General features: G+C 36.4%; 1 protein-coding gene across 5 annotated transcripts in view; it reads right to left on the reverse strand.

Annotated features, from left to right (window-relative positions):
- GRID2 (glutamate ionotropic receptor delta type subunit 2) overlaps positions 1 to 17,643 on the reverse strand; it is a 1,554,413-nt gene that overhangs the window by 1,082,065 nt on the left and 454,705 nt on the right. The window contains exon 2 of one of the 5 annotated variants that reach the window (XM_054253142.2): positions 15,476 to 15,520. The exons of the other annotated variants lie outside the window; for them this stretch is intronic. The gene's annotated coding sequence lies outside the window, so the exon portion shown is untranslated. The remainder of the gene's footprint in view (positions 1 to 15,475; positions 15,521 to 17,643) is intronic. 5 annotated transcript variants of the gene reach the window in all.

Below are 17,643 nucleotides of genomic sequence, written 5' to 3' on the forward strand. Positions count from 1 at the left end.
TTGAACAATGAGAACACATGGACACAGGGAGGGGAACAAAACACATCAGGTCCTGTTGAGGGGTGGGAGGTTGGGGAGGGATAGCAGGTGGTGGGGGATAAAGAAGAGATAGCATTAGGAGAGTACCTAATATAGATGATGTGGTGATGCAGCAAACCACCATGGCACATATATACCTATGTAACAAACCTGCGTGATCTGCACATGTACCTCAGAACTTAAAGTATCATTTAAAAAAAAGAAAAAAGGGCCGGGCACAGTGGCTCATGCCTGTAATCTCAGCACTTTGGGAGGCCGAGGCGGGTGGATCACGAGAGATCGAGACCATCCTGGTCAACATGGTGAAACCCTGGCTCTACTAAAAATACAAAAAATTAGCTGGGCATGGTGGTGTGTGCCTGTAATCCCAGCTACTCAGGAGGCTGAGGCAGGAGAATTGCCTGAACCCAGGAGGCAGAACTTGTGGTGAGCCGAGATCACGCCATTGCACTCCAGCCTGGGTAACAAGAGCAAAACTCCATCTTAAAAAAAAAAAAAGAAAGAAAAAGAAAAAGAGAAAAAAAAGAAAAGAAATAGTACAAATTAGTTGAGCACAGTGGCTGGTGGTTCATGTCTATAATCCCAGCATGTGGGAACCCAAGGTGGGCAGATCACCTGAGGTCAGGAGTTCAAGACCAGCCTGGCCAACATGGCAAAACCCCTTCTCTACTAAAAATACAAAAAATCAGCCAGGCATGGTGGTGCGTGCCTATAATCTCAGCTACTCAGGAGGCTGAGGCAGGGTAATCATTTGAACCCGGAGATGGGGGTTGCAGTGCTGAGGTTGTGTCACTGCACTCTAGACTGGGTGACAGAGTAAGACTCCATTTCAATGAATGAATGAATGAATGAATGAATGGTACAAATAAATTGAGACCAGAGAGAAAGTGAACCTCAGGATTTGTATAGATGTTACCAAGTGAGATGTTCTCTACTCTTGGACAATATGCTGTGAAAGTGTAAGGGCTAGAATGTTCTTTGGCTGCAGAACATTTGCTACCACATAAAAAGAGTGTAGAGTTGTTGGTGGGACTGAGATCACCATGTCTATTTTCAGGATGAAGTCAACACCCTTGGAAAGTAGAGGGAAAATAGAGATGCCAGAGATGGTGGTGTCACTGGACCTCCATGCCAAACTGGAATCTAGTATTATCTGTGAATTTTCTATTGTTAAGTCAACATATTCCTTGCTTGTTTTTTATTTATTTGAGTTATCCAGTTTTAGTGGGGTTTTTTTTTCGCATTTCTTAAACAAAATATCTTAGCTGTTATAGTTTCCCAATATATGCCTTAAGTACTGAGATGGAAAACCTAGAAAAAATGTATTCAGAAATCTAAGCAGGCTAGTAGTTGTCAGATGATTTAACTACTGCTGTCAGGGTCCCATTCCTTGGGCTGAGCTGGACCAGAATGGATGAAAACAAGTAAAGGAGTCAGGCAAAAACGTAACATTGTCCTAGTCCTAGAAATAAACAGAGAAACAAGACTACCCATTACCAAAAAAAGGAAATAATGCATTCCTAGTAATTCTCAAGTCAGAAACAACTAGTGTAGGGACTTCATTAAGATAAAATTACATCAGTAAAGTTTGGAAAAAAACTGTATCTCCAAAATCCATGTATGATCAAAGGAGAGGGGGATTATTTTATAACAGATAAGGGTCGAAGTAGCTGCATCTGAAGACTTAACATGAAGGTCTTACCTGAATGAACAGTTTAATAATAAATATTATTCAATGTTTGTTAGTAAACGCTTTTGATTTTAATAGCAACACTGTAGGATTAAGGTGGCATTTTTTTGAGGAAAAAGGAAAGGTCAGGATGTTTGTAATAGTCCCCTGTATTGTACAATATAAAAGAATACTACATTAGAAAGTGTAATTGAAAAAGTAAAGATAGCTGGATGAGAAAGAAGATAATGGCCACAGCTATGGTAAGAATTGTAGCATGATATCGTTTCCCTATCCCTGTTAACATATGCATTATATTTTCCTTAAGAACAGAAATTTTACCCTATCTTGAGCATAGGAGAGTCCTAAGAAACACACACTGAATAATGCATCTTTTCCTTTTACCTCTGAAACTTACGGCAAATGACATACAGCGTTTAGGGGAATATATTTTGTTTTGGTAAATTCAACATTCTTTAAACAAAAGCAATTTCTAAAAGAACCACAATTCATTCTGACAAAGTATTCAAGTGTATATAAAAATTAGATATGAGAATTTTATTAAAGATCAGAACACACTCAAATCTACATATCTTTTTCTACATACTTACAATAAAAGTAACCTGTTGTATTGTCTTGCCATTGTAAAATGGCAATAGATATCATTTAAGGGTATTTTAGCTCTAATTCTATGTTTGGATTTCTCTATAGCTAGACAACTTAAGCTTTTCATTAAAAACTAAATTAGGTGTGGTGATTCCTCAAGGACCTAGAAATAGAAATTCCATTTACCCAGTAATTCCATTACTGGATAAATATTCAAAGGATTATAAATCATTCTATTATAAAGACAAATACACATGTATGTTCATTGCAGCACTGTTTATAATAGCAAAGACCTGGAACCCAAATGCCCATGAATGATAGACTGTATAAAGAAAATGTGGCACACATTCACCATGGAATATTATGCAGCCATAAACATCGATGAGTTCATGCCCTTTGTAGGGACATGGATGAATCTAGAAACCATCATTCTCAGCAAACTGACACAAGAACAGAAAATCAAACACTGCATTTTCTCACTCAAAGGAAAGTGTTGAACAGTAAGAACACATGGACACAGGGAGGGGAACATCACACACTGGGGTCTGTGAGCAGGGGGAACTAGAGGAGGGACTGCAGGGGCTGGGGAGGTTGGGGAGGGGTAACATGGGGAGAAATGCCAGATACAGGTGATGGGGGAATGGAGGCAGCAAACAACATTGCCATGTATGTGCCTATGCAACAATCCTGCATGATCTGCACATATACCCCAGAACCTAAAGTACAATAAAAATAACAAAAAAACCTAAACTAATGTTTATCCAACTCCTATACGATAAACTTCCAAGGATTTGGGTATGTTATTCCATTGATTATCTATATGTTTAGTAAATTCTTAATGAAAAGGCAGTCGATTTTTCCAACATTGATGTCCTAGAAATAACGCATCTTCTTTACAAATAACTTATATTGGTGAAAGCCTCTGGGAAAAAATATGTGCATAGAACCGATTGGATGGGTTAAGGAAAATAGTTACCTTTTGATAAAGTGACATGTAATTTTGGGCCTTAGTAGTGTTGAAGAAAAGTATATCTTAAGGGAGTATAAAGATAGTTAGGACTCGGAGGAAAGAATAACTTGCTCAAAGTGACACAGCAAGTTAGTGACAGACTAGAAATACAGAAGTTAAAAAAAAATCTTCAGAATCCTAGCATACCAGCATACATACCAGTGAAACATTCTGTAAGTATTTAAATAGATCATATGAGGTAAGATGAATTGTAACTAATAAATAGAGATAAACAATCCTATAACTCCATTAATTTAGCATTTCAGATCAAACCTAAATGACTGTGTTGGTTTCAGGTAAATATATTTTAATAACTGCTAAATTGATAACAGTTTAATACATACCTTTTATAAAGCCTACACAATGTCAACTAAACCTCCCTATAAAGGGACCTCTAGATATTCTGACTTTAATATCATTCTTGACCACTAATCATAGGTTAAAAGTACATACAAATTTTCTTTCTAAAGCTTTGCATTTTAAACATAAAAACTGTCACAAAAATACATTTTAAAAGTTATATGCTATGTGTAGTGTGACAGAAATTCCCTAGATTTTAATTCTTATACTTGAAGTAACTCATGATTTTATTCAACCATGAGTTTATTCACAGCATACTACTTTATCAGGTAACATAGAGCAAAATATGTGCAAGCTGATGACATTTTAGGATGATATACAGAGACAGCACAAATATTTTGAAATAAAGTGAAATCATTGTAAGTTACTACCTAAACAGTAGATCTACAGTATTTAAAAAGCAGCTGAATTGCAGACTTACTGCCTTTTATTCTCACATGTTTATGTAAGAAAGGACTAGTGAGAAAATGCAGTGCTTTGGGAAGCTTTGTTCAGCAGTCAAATCATGAAAACATGTGAGAAAGAATGAAACCCAACTGATTTTCGGCCAAATCCTATTACTTCACAAATTTATATGCTGATCATGTTTCTTTTTCTTTCATATCATTTATCTTTGCTTTCCTTTTCACTTTATAGCACTGAATTTGCTACATGGTCTTTTTATATTTAAATATATTATGAATTTCCAAGCCCAATGTATCTAAATTGAAACCAAAGAACAAAAATGAGACCTCAACACCATCGCACGTCAAATTATTGCTCTCATTAAACTAAGTATATGCTCAAATATATTGGAGAACTCAATAGCAAGTACCACTACTGAAAAAAAATTAAACAAAACTTAAATACATAGTTGTTTTATAATAAGAACACAATGGCCTCAAATTTAAAATTCTCATCTTGTATTAAAATATCTCTTTAAAAATATTCAGACATTACCATAGCTGTCAGGAGCAGAACTGTCCCTGCTCCCTAGTATTTAGTAAGTAGCATCTTTAACAGTATAAACATAGACCTACAGGGGTGTGTGTGTGTGTGTGTGTGTGTGTGTGTGTGTGTGTGTATTTGTCTATACAATATGCCTAGGCAAAGAAGAGAGAATGGAAATAAAAATAGTACATTAGACACTAAATAGCTTTATAATTTATGTTCAATTCAACAAAGGGAAATACTCTAAATTAAAAGAGCAAATTGTGTTTTTTAAAATATTCTCAATATAAGTAATTTTTAAAGACATACCTTAAAAGCAAAAATAAGTATCACTTTACTTTGTCATTTCTGATCTTAGAAATGTTTACCAGAACAATGATCATAAATAATGTATCTGTATTGTCAGTCTAGGAGATTTGGACACTACAAGTTACCACTCATGTTATCTTTGTGTTATTCTCCTCTATGGAGTTTATTAATCCGTCATTGTGACACTTCACAGAAAGGAACAAGAGGATTGAGTGCTAGAATCTCCTCATTGACTGTATAAATTTCTGTTGATCCTGCAGACCTCCAACTGTGATTCTGACATAAATTCACCCAAAAAGGTGGATTTCTCAATAGTGCTAAACTTCCAATCCCCTTTGCTGCAAAGCACTGTTCCCAGACAGAACACAAGAAATCTTAAAGGATTAATAATCCAGTTAGGGAGATGAAGCATAATTACATAAGAGATAAATAACAATTTACAAAACATTATAAAGTAGAACAGGAGTTGGTAAATATTTGCTTTGTATTCAGAAAAGATTTCATGTAACTGAAGCATTTGCCTTGAGCCTCAGGTAATAGGTTTTAAAAATGAGGAAAAATAAAGGATGAGAAACACTAGAAAAGTGCAAGGCACTTTCGAGGACAGTTAACAGACCAGATTAGTTGGTAAAGACTTAATATGGGTAAGAAGTAAGGGAGTAGGTTGAAAGGAGTTGGAGCTAGGTTTATTATGGAGTTGGACATTTCCATGTACCAAACCTCTGAGGATCTTAAAAGCATTTATTATCGCCTTTTAATCTTTTCTCCTTGTTCTTCTGCTTTGTCACACATACTCTAAATACACAGGATAAACATGCACTATAAAATATTAGTTGTAATCACACTTCCCTCTTTTATAACATAAGAACTGTGATATTAGGTTGGGTTACGGAAAAAAGAAAACCAAGAATGAGATAAGGAAAACAAAGAAAAAAAAGTGAAGGACAATTTGAATAGAGAACTAAGGAGCATCATATCAAGTGGTCAAATAGACTTAAGAAACCTGAATTCTCTGTTTTACAACATATACTTTAAATGTAAAAATTCAACTTCTATTTACAAATCTTGTGTCTACATGCAATTTTGCTGAGACTTTTTAAAGAGAAGGTTTAATTTCCTGTAACAAAGTGAATTAGCAAGAGAATAGCAGATGAAATACAAGAAGCCCTTGAATCATCAGACATAATACTCAAATAGGACCATACAAACTTATGAAAATACAGCCCTCTATTTGTACAACTTGAACACTAACCTACTGCAGCCTGTTTATTGAGAGAGGGAGATCCAATAATTTGATGAGCAGTTTCTTTACTATTGAGCTATAGTATAACATGCCCCCAAAATTTTATATAAAATGAGGTCAAAACAATAAAAATAAACATAAAAAATATGTAGTGAAGTAAAACAATTTCTTGTTCTCATGTGTTTACATAGCATTGGGTGTCAATTCTGTCTTTCTATATTTAATCAAATATATTTTCTAGTTATCATTATTCAAAATCAGTGTTTCTACAAATCAGACATCTTTATAACTGCTTATATACAACAGAAGTGAAAGAAAAATGCACAAAAACATATGATTTCCTATAACAGAGAAATGATTATTCTATTTTTTAGATGATGATGATGATGATTATTGTTGAAACAGGGTCTCCTTCTGTTGCCCAGGCTGCAGTGCAGTGGCAGGATCACAGCTCACTGCAGCCCTAACCTCCTGGACTGAAGTGATCCTCCTACAGAAGCTTCCCTAACAGCTGGGACTATAGCATAACACTACCATATTGGGCTAATTTTTCTGTTTTTTTTTTTTTTAAAGGGATAGGGTTTCACCGCGTTGCTCAGGGTCTCAAACACCTGGACTCAAGCAATCCTCATGCCTCAGCCTCCAAAATTGGGATTACAGGTGAGAGCCACAACTTCTTATTTTTAAATTATTAAATACATATAAAACTAGTCTACAGCGGAATAATTATCAGTAAAGGGCTACCAGAATGAAAGATAAAACGGGATCTCACTACACATAGCCCTTTGCTCTGTGGCACAACATAGGTCTTAATTCTCTCTTTCTTTCCTTATTTTTATTTATTTCCTGGAGAGAGTTTCCTGATGTTTGTAGTACTGTTGCATAACATTTTCTTAATGAAAAAAAGGTCTTTGTGAGGATGAAAGTTCCTCAGGTGGCTGAGTATTCAAAGTCACATTCAGAAACAAAGAAGAGCCCTCTTTCTGTTTGAATTATTTGTCTTGTGTAGATGTCAAAGGTTATTCACAGTTCAGTAAAGGCCAAAAATCAAACACAATGGACTTTCTACTGTACACAGACAGAGATGTATGCAGAACCAAAATGCTCATTCTTGAACTGAAAGAACAGCATTTCTGTCCTCCAAGAAACTTCTGCAAGAATTAGAGAAAAATGCATAGAGATTAAGAGTATGTATCAAGAGAGAAAGGAAAATTCCTGAAAATATAACATAGAAATACAGAAGAAAAATCCTGGGGTAGACTAGAGGGGTGGACATGACAGAAGTAGGGCAGAAGGGGAAACGGAGGAAGAAGAAAAAATAAACATTAAATATATTCCAGAGAAATTAACATTTTGTAGAATATAATGTTTTAATGGGTTTCACCAGACTGAATGATAATAATGAAACATCATAAATTCTTTAAATTACTGGGAGAGTTTTCAATTAATATTAAAATTCTCACAGAAATTGCACTAACTTCTGCTGACGTTAAGAAAGAAGTCCCTATATATAAATACTGCCAGCTTTTTGATGTTTTGGAAAGATATTTTTAAACCAAGTATTTTAGACAATTCTACAACAGAGTAAAATACATTATTTTTTAAAAAAAGAATAACATTTCTCGAATTACTTTCATAATATATTATGAAATACTCTACAGTGACATCAATGAAATATTACCTGTACACACAAACATTCTGAGCCAGAGTTGATACTGGTTTTTATTTGAAAAATAGCATTTTTCTCATTTAATGGGTAAAACAACTTATAAAAATGTAAGAGCTGGTAGTGGATAAAATGGCAGAAAAATAAGTTACTAAAGACACCAATTCTGAATTAAATGTTCCTATTTTGTGCTTATAATGTCTCTTTAAACACAAATAAACCAAGTAACTCAAAACTAAAAACCTTCTATTCTAAGGTGAAACAAGATATCCAAAGTTTTTGTTGAAAGGATTTGAATGGACAGATAAGAGTTGAAGTGCATGTAAGGGTGGATTCGGGGGATGTAGACAGCTGAGCAAAGGCTTGCAGGCATGAAAGTAGGTGAAATCCCACATGAGAAGCAGAGTGACTATAGAGGGATAAAATAAAAATATGAATCTGGGAAAATAAATTAGAATAGATTGAGGAACGCTTTAAATGATGTGGTAAATGTGGAATTTATTTGGATGGCATGTAGGATTTCATATGCAAATAAGAATTTCAGAAAAAGTATGAAAATTCAGTATGAAAATTATATGACCCACCAATGATTTAGGAAAATGGATCTAAAATAGGGAACTATAAGGAATTGATCACTGTAGTTTAAGGGGACTAGATTTATGGAAGTTATAACTACAATTTAGAATGAAAATTATTACTACACTCATCTGAATCTTAAATGGTGCAATGTGACTGACAGTGTTCCTTCTGCTTTATAAATATTAGTTCATTAAATCCACACAATAATCTATGAGATAGGTATTATAATCACTTTCCCCATTTTACAGTAGAAGGAACTGAGACACAGGAAATTTATGGGACTTGGCATACTTAAGATGTAATTTGAACTTCGGTATCTTAGCCAGAATCTGTATTTTTAACTCCTGTGTAAGACTGAAAATTTGCAGATGACATATGAAAAGAATTACAGAAGGCCTTTGACAAAATTCAACAGCCCTTTATGCTAAAAACCCTCAATAAACTCAATATTGATGGAACGTATCACAAAATAATAAAAGCTATTTATGACAAACCAACAGCCAATATTATACTGAATGGGCAAAAACTGGAGGCATTCCCTTTGAAATATGGCACTAGACAAGGATGCCCTCTCTCACCACTCCTATTCAATACAGTACTGGAAGTTCTAGCCAGAACAATCAGGCAAGAAAAAGAAATAAAGGGTATTCAAATAGGAAAGGAGGAAGCCAAATTGTCTCTATTTGCAGATGACATGATGGTCTATCTAGAAGACCCCATTGTCTCATCCCAAAAACTCCTAAAATTGATAAGCAACTTCAGCAAAGTCTCAGGATAGAAAATCAATGTGCAAAAATCACAAGCATTCCTATACATCAATAACAGAAATGAAAGAAAGCCAAATCAAGAATTAACTGCCATTCACAATTGTTACAAAGAGAATAAAATACCTAGGAATACAACTAACAAGGAATGTAAAGGACCTCTTCAAGGAGAGCTACAAACCACTGCTCAACGAAATAAGAGAGGACACAAACAGATGGAGAAACATTCCATGTTCATGGTTAGGAAGAATCAATATCGTGAAAATGGCCATACTGCCCAAAGTAATTTACAGACTCAACACTATCCCCATCAAGCTACCAATGACCTTCTTCACAGAACTGGAAAAAACTACCTTAAACTTCATATGAAACCAAAAGAGAGCCACATAGCCAAGACAATTCTAAGCAAAAAGAACACAGTGGGAGGCATCACACTACCAGACTTCAAACTATACTACAAGGCTATAGTAATCAAAACAGCATGGTACTGGTACCAAAACAGAGATATAAACCTATGGAATAGAACAGAGGCACTGGAGGCAACACAACATATCTACTAACATACAATCTTTGATAAACATGACAAAAACAAGCAATGGGAAAATGATTCCCTGTTTAATAAATGGTGTTGGGAAAACTGGCTAGCCATGTGCAGAAAGCAGAAACAGGACCCCTTCCTGACATCTTATACTAAAATTAACTCCAGATGGATTAAAGACTTAAACATAAGACCTGGCACCATAAAAACCCTAGAAGAAAATCTAAGCAAAACCATCCAGGACATAGGAGTAGGCAAGGACTTCATGACCAAAACACCAAAAGCATTGGCAACAAAAGCCAAAATAGACAAATGGGACCTAATCAAACTCCACAGCTTCTGCACAGCAAAAGAAACAGTCATTAGAGTGAATTGGCAACCAATAGAATGGGAAAAATTTTTGCAGTTTACCCATCTGACAAAGGGCCGATATCCAGAATTTACAAAAAACTAAAACAGATATACAAGAAAAAAACAAACAAGCCCATTCAAAAATGGGCAAAGGATATGAACAGACACTTTACAAAAGAAGACAGACATGAGGCCAACAAGCATATGAAAAAATGCTCATCATCACTGGTCATTAGAGAGATGCAAATCAAAACTACATTGAGATACCATCTCACGCCAGTTAGAATGGTGATCATTAAAAACATCTGGAGACAACAGATGCTGGAGAGGATGTAGAGAAATAGGAACACTTTACACTGCTGGTGGGAGTGTAAATTAGTTCAACCATTGTGGAAGACAGTGTGGCGAGTTCTCAAGGACCTAGAAATAGAAATTCCATTTGACCCAGCAATCCCATTACTGGGTATATATCCAAAGGACTCATTCTACTATAAGGACACATGCACACGAATGTTCATTGCAGCACTGTTTACAATAGCAAAGACCTGGAACCAACCCAAATGCCCTTCGATGATAGACTGGACTGGGAAAATGTGGTACATATACACCATGGAATATTATGCAGCAATCGAAAATGATGAGTTTGTGTTCTTTGTAGGGACATGGATGAATCTGGAGAACATCATTCACAGCAATATGACACAAGAACAGAAAATGAAATATCGCATGTTCTCACTCATAGGCGGGTGATGAGCAATGAGAACACATGGACACAGGGAGGGGAGCACTACACACTGGGGTCTATGGGGGGAATAGGGGAGGGACAGTGTGGGGGGTAGCTGGGGAGGGATAGCATGGGGAGAAATGCCAGATGTGGGTGAAGGGGAGGAAGGCAGCAAATCACACTGCCACGTGTGTGCCTATGCAACTATCTTGCATTTCTGCACATGTACCCCAAAACCTAAAATACAATAAAAAAATTAATAAATAAATTAGCAAGATTGTCATGTATAAGTTCAATATGCAAAAATGAATTTTTTTTTTTTTAAAGAAATAAATAAATAAAAGAATTACAGGACAGATGAGGTTACTAATGCCTATAATCACAGCATTTTGGGAGGCTGAGGTGAGTGAATCTCCTGAGGTCGGGAGTTCAAAATCAGCCTGGCCAACATGGTGAAATCCCTTCTCTACTAAAAAAAACTACAAGAATAAGCTGGGCATGGTGGCAGGGGCCTCTAATTCTAGCTACTCAGGAGGCTGAGGCATGAGAATAACTTGAACCCAGGAGACAGAGGTTGCAGTGAGCTGAGCTGGGATCACCCCACTGCACTCTAGCCAGGCTGACAGAGCAAGACACTGTCTCAAAAAAATATATTTATGTGTGTGTGTGTGTGTGTGTGTGTGTGTGTGTGTGTGCGTGCACAGAATAAACATGATATGGTACCATTATGAGTAATAAAATTTAGTAGAAAATAAAAAGATATCTGAGATTAATTATAAGACTGTCACCTTGAAATTGGAAACTCAAGAGTAAAATCCAGTTTACAGTGAATGTAGGGAAAAGGAATTTCATTTTTATATGGATCGGGTTGTATTCAATTATACAAGTGGCATAATACCTCTCTGTTTTGAAGCTTTGATTTAGAGATTCAGATATTTCAGTGATGTGACAGCTGGGAATTGAAAAGTAGGATGTGCTTGAAGATATAGAGATAAATATTGACATGCATAAAGAAATAAAGATTAGCACACATGTTGACCCATAGAGAAGAATGCAGAAAGGCATGGCTTTGTAATTCATAAATTTCTATTTTTTCATCTTCAGTCCTTGTTATACACAGTAAAATTTCCTTTCTTTAAGTTACACACAATTGGCTAGTGTCTTTTCTAGAAACCTCTTTTTACTTGAGTTGAACTTACTAGTTGAACTAGTTCAACTAGTTCAATCTATTAGTAAGTTAAATGGGCATTGACTAAAACATAATCCAAAGCAGAGAAAAGAATATCTGAAAGGAAGGAAAGATCTTTTATTAAAATACTATAGAAACTGAGTTCAAAGAAGATTGATTTGATACATAGTTCTATATTGAAACTTCCTTCAACTTTTAAAAGAATATTAGGATAGTAATATCCTTCTGTAATGAGATTATGGATTCCCTTTCAAGATCAGAAAAAAACATATTATGGAAGGTAATTTTTATGCTTAATTGGATCGATTATTCTTATACTGGAAATACCAGTTTCAGCATACTTATTAATTTCGAAATATTTATAAATAGAGTACCAGTGAAGAAGACTTAGTGATGCCACAATGTTACACGAAAGAATCAGAAACTTTTTTTTCTCTTTTGTAATTATTTTATTTTTAATGTTATTGTGCCTACTATTAAACTATTTATTCTTTTTGTTGACCTAGAGTAGGGTAAAAGGAAATCATGGTAACTGAAATTCAAGGATTTTATAAGAATCTCATATATTTGCTCTTCCCCCAAAACACTTTGCTGAAATAACAGAATGGACTGGTTTGAGAAACAAACATCCATTTATATATTTTTTCCACTTTCAAATATTATAGGTGTTAATGATTCATAAAAGTTTTCAAAGATAGTCAAGTAAAAATGATTTAAACAAGGGATCTGTAAAATGCCAAAACTAGAAAAAAAATTTTCCACGTTTAAAATGTGTTTAAAGACATCACTGTTGTTGATGTACAACTCAAATTAATTGTGTATAATTTTATGTCAAAAGGCTAAACATGAAAAACTTTTTAAAAGTCTGATGCAATTTGAAGAATCCTTAGAATAATTTGTTTGTTAATTAAGTTAAATTATTTAAATGATACAAAAGTAGTGCGCTAGTATTTCCATTACACTCTGATGATCTAAAGTCATATTCTAAGGTAACTTGATTTCTCAAGGCCAATAGATAAAAAATTTGGAAATGTACTATGACAGAGATAATAAAATGATACTGACTATAAATATTCTAGAGACAGATAACTAGACAGGAGTGGGTATTTGCTACTCTTTTGTTCTTCAGATATGTTTTCCATTTTTTTCTTCAAAATATCATCTTCTGTTTAGCAATAAGTGATCTTGAATTATTAAAGAAAATTATGCTGTGTGTTATGACTCATGACTTTAATCCCAGTACTTTGGGAGGCCAGTGTGAGAGAACTGCTCAAAGCCGGGGGTTCTAGACCAACCTAGGCAACATAGAGATGTTAAAATATTAAAATAGGGACATTAAAAGTTAATTTTTAAGAAATTAGCTGACTTGGTGATGCATGCCTTTAGTCTTAGCTACTGAGAGGCTGGGGTAGAAGAATCACTTAAGCCTAGGCGCTCAATGCTACAGTGAGCTACGATTATGCTACTGCACTCCAGCATGGGCAACAGGGTGAGATCCTGTCTCAAAAATGAAAAATAAAAAGGGAGAATCTCAGCCAAGATGGCCAATAGGAACAGCTCTGGAGCACAGTTCCCAGTGAGAGTGACTCAGAAAGTGAGTCACATTTCCAACCCAAGTACCAGGTTCATCTCAGTGGGACTGGTTGGAGAGTTGGTACAGCCTCAGGAGGGCAAACTGAGACAGGGTGGGGCGCTGCCTCACCTGAAAAGGGCAAGGGGCTGGAGGACCTCCCCCTAACACAAGGGAGGCCATCGAGGACTCTTCCAAACACTCCGACACTCTGGCTCAGATATTGTGCTTTTCTCATGGTCTTTACAGCCCACAGACCGGGAGATTTCCACCAATGCCAACAACTCCAGTGCTGTGGGTTTCCAGCATAAAACTGGGTGGCCCTTTTAGCTGATGCCTCAAATGCCTGCCAGACAGAACCACCCATTCCCCTGACAAAAAGGGGGCTGAAGGCAGGGAGCCAATTAATCTGGCTCAGCAGGTCCCAGCCCCACAAAGACCAGCAAACTGAAACCCACTGGCACGAGATTTGTGCAGCCAGCACAGCAGTTTGAGCTGGACCTGGGCAGTCGAACTTGGTGGGGAAGGGGCATCTGCCATTACCGAGGCAGTGCTAACCTTCCCTGTGTAAACAAAATAGCAAGGAAGCTTACACAACAGATGGGCAGAGCCCGCGGCAGCTCAGCAAAACCTCTGCAGGCAGACTGTGACTATACTCCCTCCTTTCTGGGAAAGGCATCTCTGATAAAAACACAGCAGATCATCAGGGACTTATAAATAAAGCCCCACCTTTCCAGGACAAAGCACCTGAGAAAAGGGGTTGTTGTGAGTTCCACTGCAGCAGACTTAAATGTCCCTGCCCACTGTCTCTAAAGGGAGAAATGGAGCCCCCAGCACAGCACTTGAGCCCTGATAAGGGACAGACTGCCTCATCAAGTGGCCCCATGACCCCCATTTATCCAAAGAGGCACCTCATAAAGGAGAACTCAGGCTGACACCTGGTGGGTACTCTTCTAGGATAAAGCTACCAGAGGAAGGAACAGGCAGCAATCCTTGCTATTCTGCAGCCCCCGCAGGTGATTCCCAGGCAAGCAGGGTCTGGAGTGGACCTCCGGCAGTACTGCAGCAGAGGGGCCTGACTGTTAGAACGAAAACCAAGAAACAGAAGGAAATAACTTCAACATCAACAGAAAGGACATCCACTCAGAGACCCCATCAGTAAGTTACCATCTTCAAAGACCAAAGGTAGATAAATCTATGAAAATGGGAAGAAACCAGTGCAAAAACACTGCAATCACAAAAATCCAGAATGCCCCTCTTCCTCCACCAAGGGATCACAACTAACCAGAAAGGAAATAAAACTGGATAGAGAATGAGTTTGATGAACTGATGGAAGCAGGCTTCAGAAGTTGTATAATAACAAACTTCTCTGAGCTAAAGGAGCATATTCTAACCCAATGCAAAGAAACTAAGAACCTTGAAAAAAGGTTAAACAAAACGCTAACTAGAATAATCAGCTTAGAGAAGAACAGAAACGACTTGATGGAGCTGAAAAACACAGCACAAGAACTTTTCCAGGCATATACAAGTTTCAATAACTGAACTGATGAAACAGAAGAAAGAATTTCAGAGATTAACAATCAACTCAATAAAATAAAACAAGAAGGCAAGATTAAAGAGAGTGAAAACAAATGAACAAATCTCCAAGAAATATGGGATTATGTGAAAAGACCTAATCTACATTTGATTGGTGTACCTGAATGTGACAGAGAGAATGAATCCAAGTTGGAAAATACTCCTCAAGATATTATATAGGAGAACTTTCCCAATCTACCAAGGCAGGCCAACATTCAAATCCAGGAAATACAGAGACCACCACAAAGATATTCCTCAAGAGCAACCCCAAGGCACATAATTGTCAGATCCACCAGGGTTGAAATGAAGAAAAAAATGCTAAGGGAAGTCAGAGAGAAAGGTTGGATTACTCACAAAGAGAAGCCCATCAGACTCACAGCAGATCTCTCAGCAGAAACCCTACAAGTCAGAAGAGAGTGGGGGTCAATATTCAATATCCTTACAGAAAATAACTTTCAACCCAGAATTTCATATCAAGCCAAATTAAGCTTCATAAGTGAAGGAGAAATAAAATCCCTTACAGACAAGCTATTGCTAAGAGATTTCATCATCACTAGGCCTGTCTTACAAGAGCTCCTGAAGGAAGCATTAAACACAGAAAGGAAAAACCAGTACCTGCCACTGCAAAAATGGTAAAGACCATTGATACAATAAAGAAACTGTATCAACTAACAGGCAAAAAACCATCTAGTATCAAAATGGCAAGATCAAATTCACACATAACAATATTAACCTTAAATGTAAATGGGCTAAATACCCCAATCAAAAGACACTGACTGGCAATTTGGATAAAGAGTCAAGACCCATCAGTCTCTGTATTCAGGAGACCCACCTCATGTGAAAAGACACACACATAGACTCAAAATAAAGGGATGGAGAAAGATTTACCAAGCAATTGGAGAGAAAAAAAAAGGGTTACAATTTTAGTCTCCGATAAAACAGACTTTAAACCAACAAAGATCAAAGGAGACAAAGAAGGGCATTACATAATGGTAAAAGGATCAATGCAACAAGAAGAGCTAAATATTCTAAATATCTATGCACTCAACACAGGAGTACTCATATACATAAAGCAAGTTCTTAATGACCTATAAAGAGACTTAGACTCTCACACAATAATGGTGGAGGACTTTGACATTCCACTGTCAATATTAAAGAGATCAACAAGACAGAAAATTAACAAGAATATCCATGACTAGAACTCAGATCTGGACCAAGCAGACCTAATAGACATCTACAGAACACTCTACCCCAAATCCACAGAATACACATTCTTCTCAGCATCACATTATACTTACTCTAAAATCGACCACATAATTGGAAGTAAATCACTCCTCAGCAAAAAACAAAAGAAAAAAACTCATAGCAACCAGTATCTCAGACCACAATGCAATCAAATTAGAAGTCAGGATTAAGAAACTCACTCAAAACCACACAACTTCATGGAAACTGAACAACCTGCTCCTAATGACTACTGGATAAATAACGAAATAAAGGCAGAAATAAAGACATTTTTCAGAACCAATGAGAAGGAAGACACAATGTACCAGAATCTTTGAGAAACATTTAAAGCAGTATCTAGAGGGAAATTTATAGCACTAAATGCCCACGAAAAGTGGCAAAAGATCTAAAATTAACACCCTAAAGTCAGAATTAAAAGAACTAGAGGAACAAGATCAAACAAATTGAAGAGCTAGCAGAAGACAGTAAATAACTAAGATCAGAGCAGAACTGAAGGAGATAGAGACATAAAATATCCCTCAAAAAAATCAGTGATTCTAGGAGCTGTTTTTTTTTAAGATCAACAAAATAGATAGACTGCTAGCCAGACTAATAAAAAAGGCAAGAGAGAAGAATTGAACAGATGCAATAAAAATGATAAAAGGGATATTACCACGGATTCCACAAAAATACAAACTACCATCAGAGATTACTGCAAACACCTCTATGCACATAAATCAGTAAATCTAGAAGAAATGAATAAATTCCTGGACACTTATACCCTCCCAAGACTAAACCAGAAAGAAGTTGAATCCCTGAATAGACCAATAACAAAGTCCGAAGTTGAGGCAGCAATTAATAGTCTATCAACCAAAAGAAGTCCAGGACCAGACAGGATCACAGCCAAATTCTACCAGATGTACAAAGAGAAGGAGCTGGTACCATTATTTCTGAAACTATTCCAAACAATACAAAAAGAGGGACTCCTCCCTAACTCATTTTCTGAGACCGACATCATCCTGACACCAAAACCTGACAGAGACACAACTAGAAACGAAAATTTCAGGCCAATATACATGATGAACATTGATGTGAAAATCTTAAATAAAATACTGGCAAAGGGAATCTATCAGCACATCAGAAAGCTTATCCATCATGATCAAGTTGGCTTCATCCCTGGGATGCAAGGCTGGTTCAACATACACAAATCTATAAATGTAATCCATCACATAAACAGATCCAATGACAAAAATCACATGATTATCTCAATAGATACAGAGAAGGCCTTCAACAAAATTCAA

The sequence above is a fragment of the Callithrix jacchus genome, chromosome 3 (genome assembly GCF_049354715.1).
Source record: "Callithrix jacchus isolate 240 chromosome 3, calJac240_pri, whole genome shotgun sequence".
Classification (NCBI taxonomy): Eukaryota; Metazoa; Chordata; class Mammalia; order Primates; family Cebidae; genus Callithrix; species Callithrix jacchus.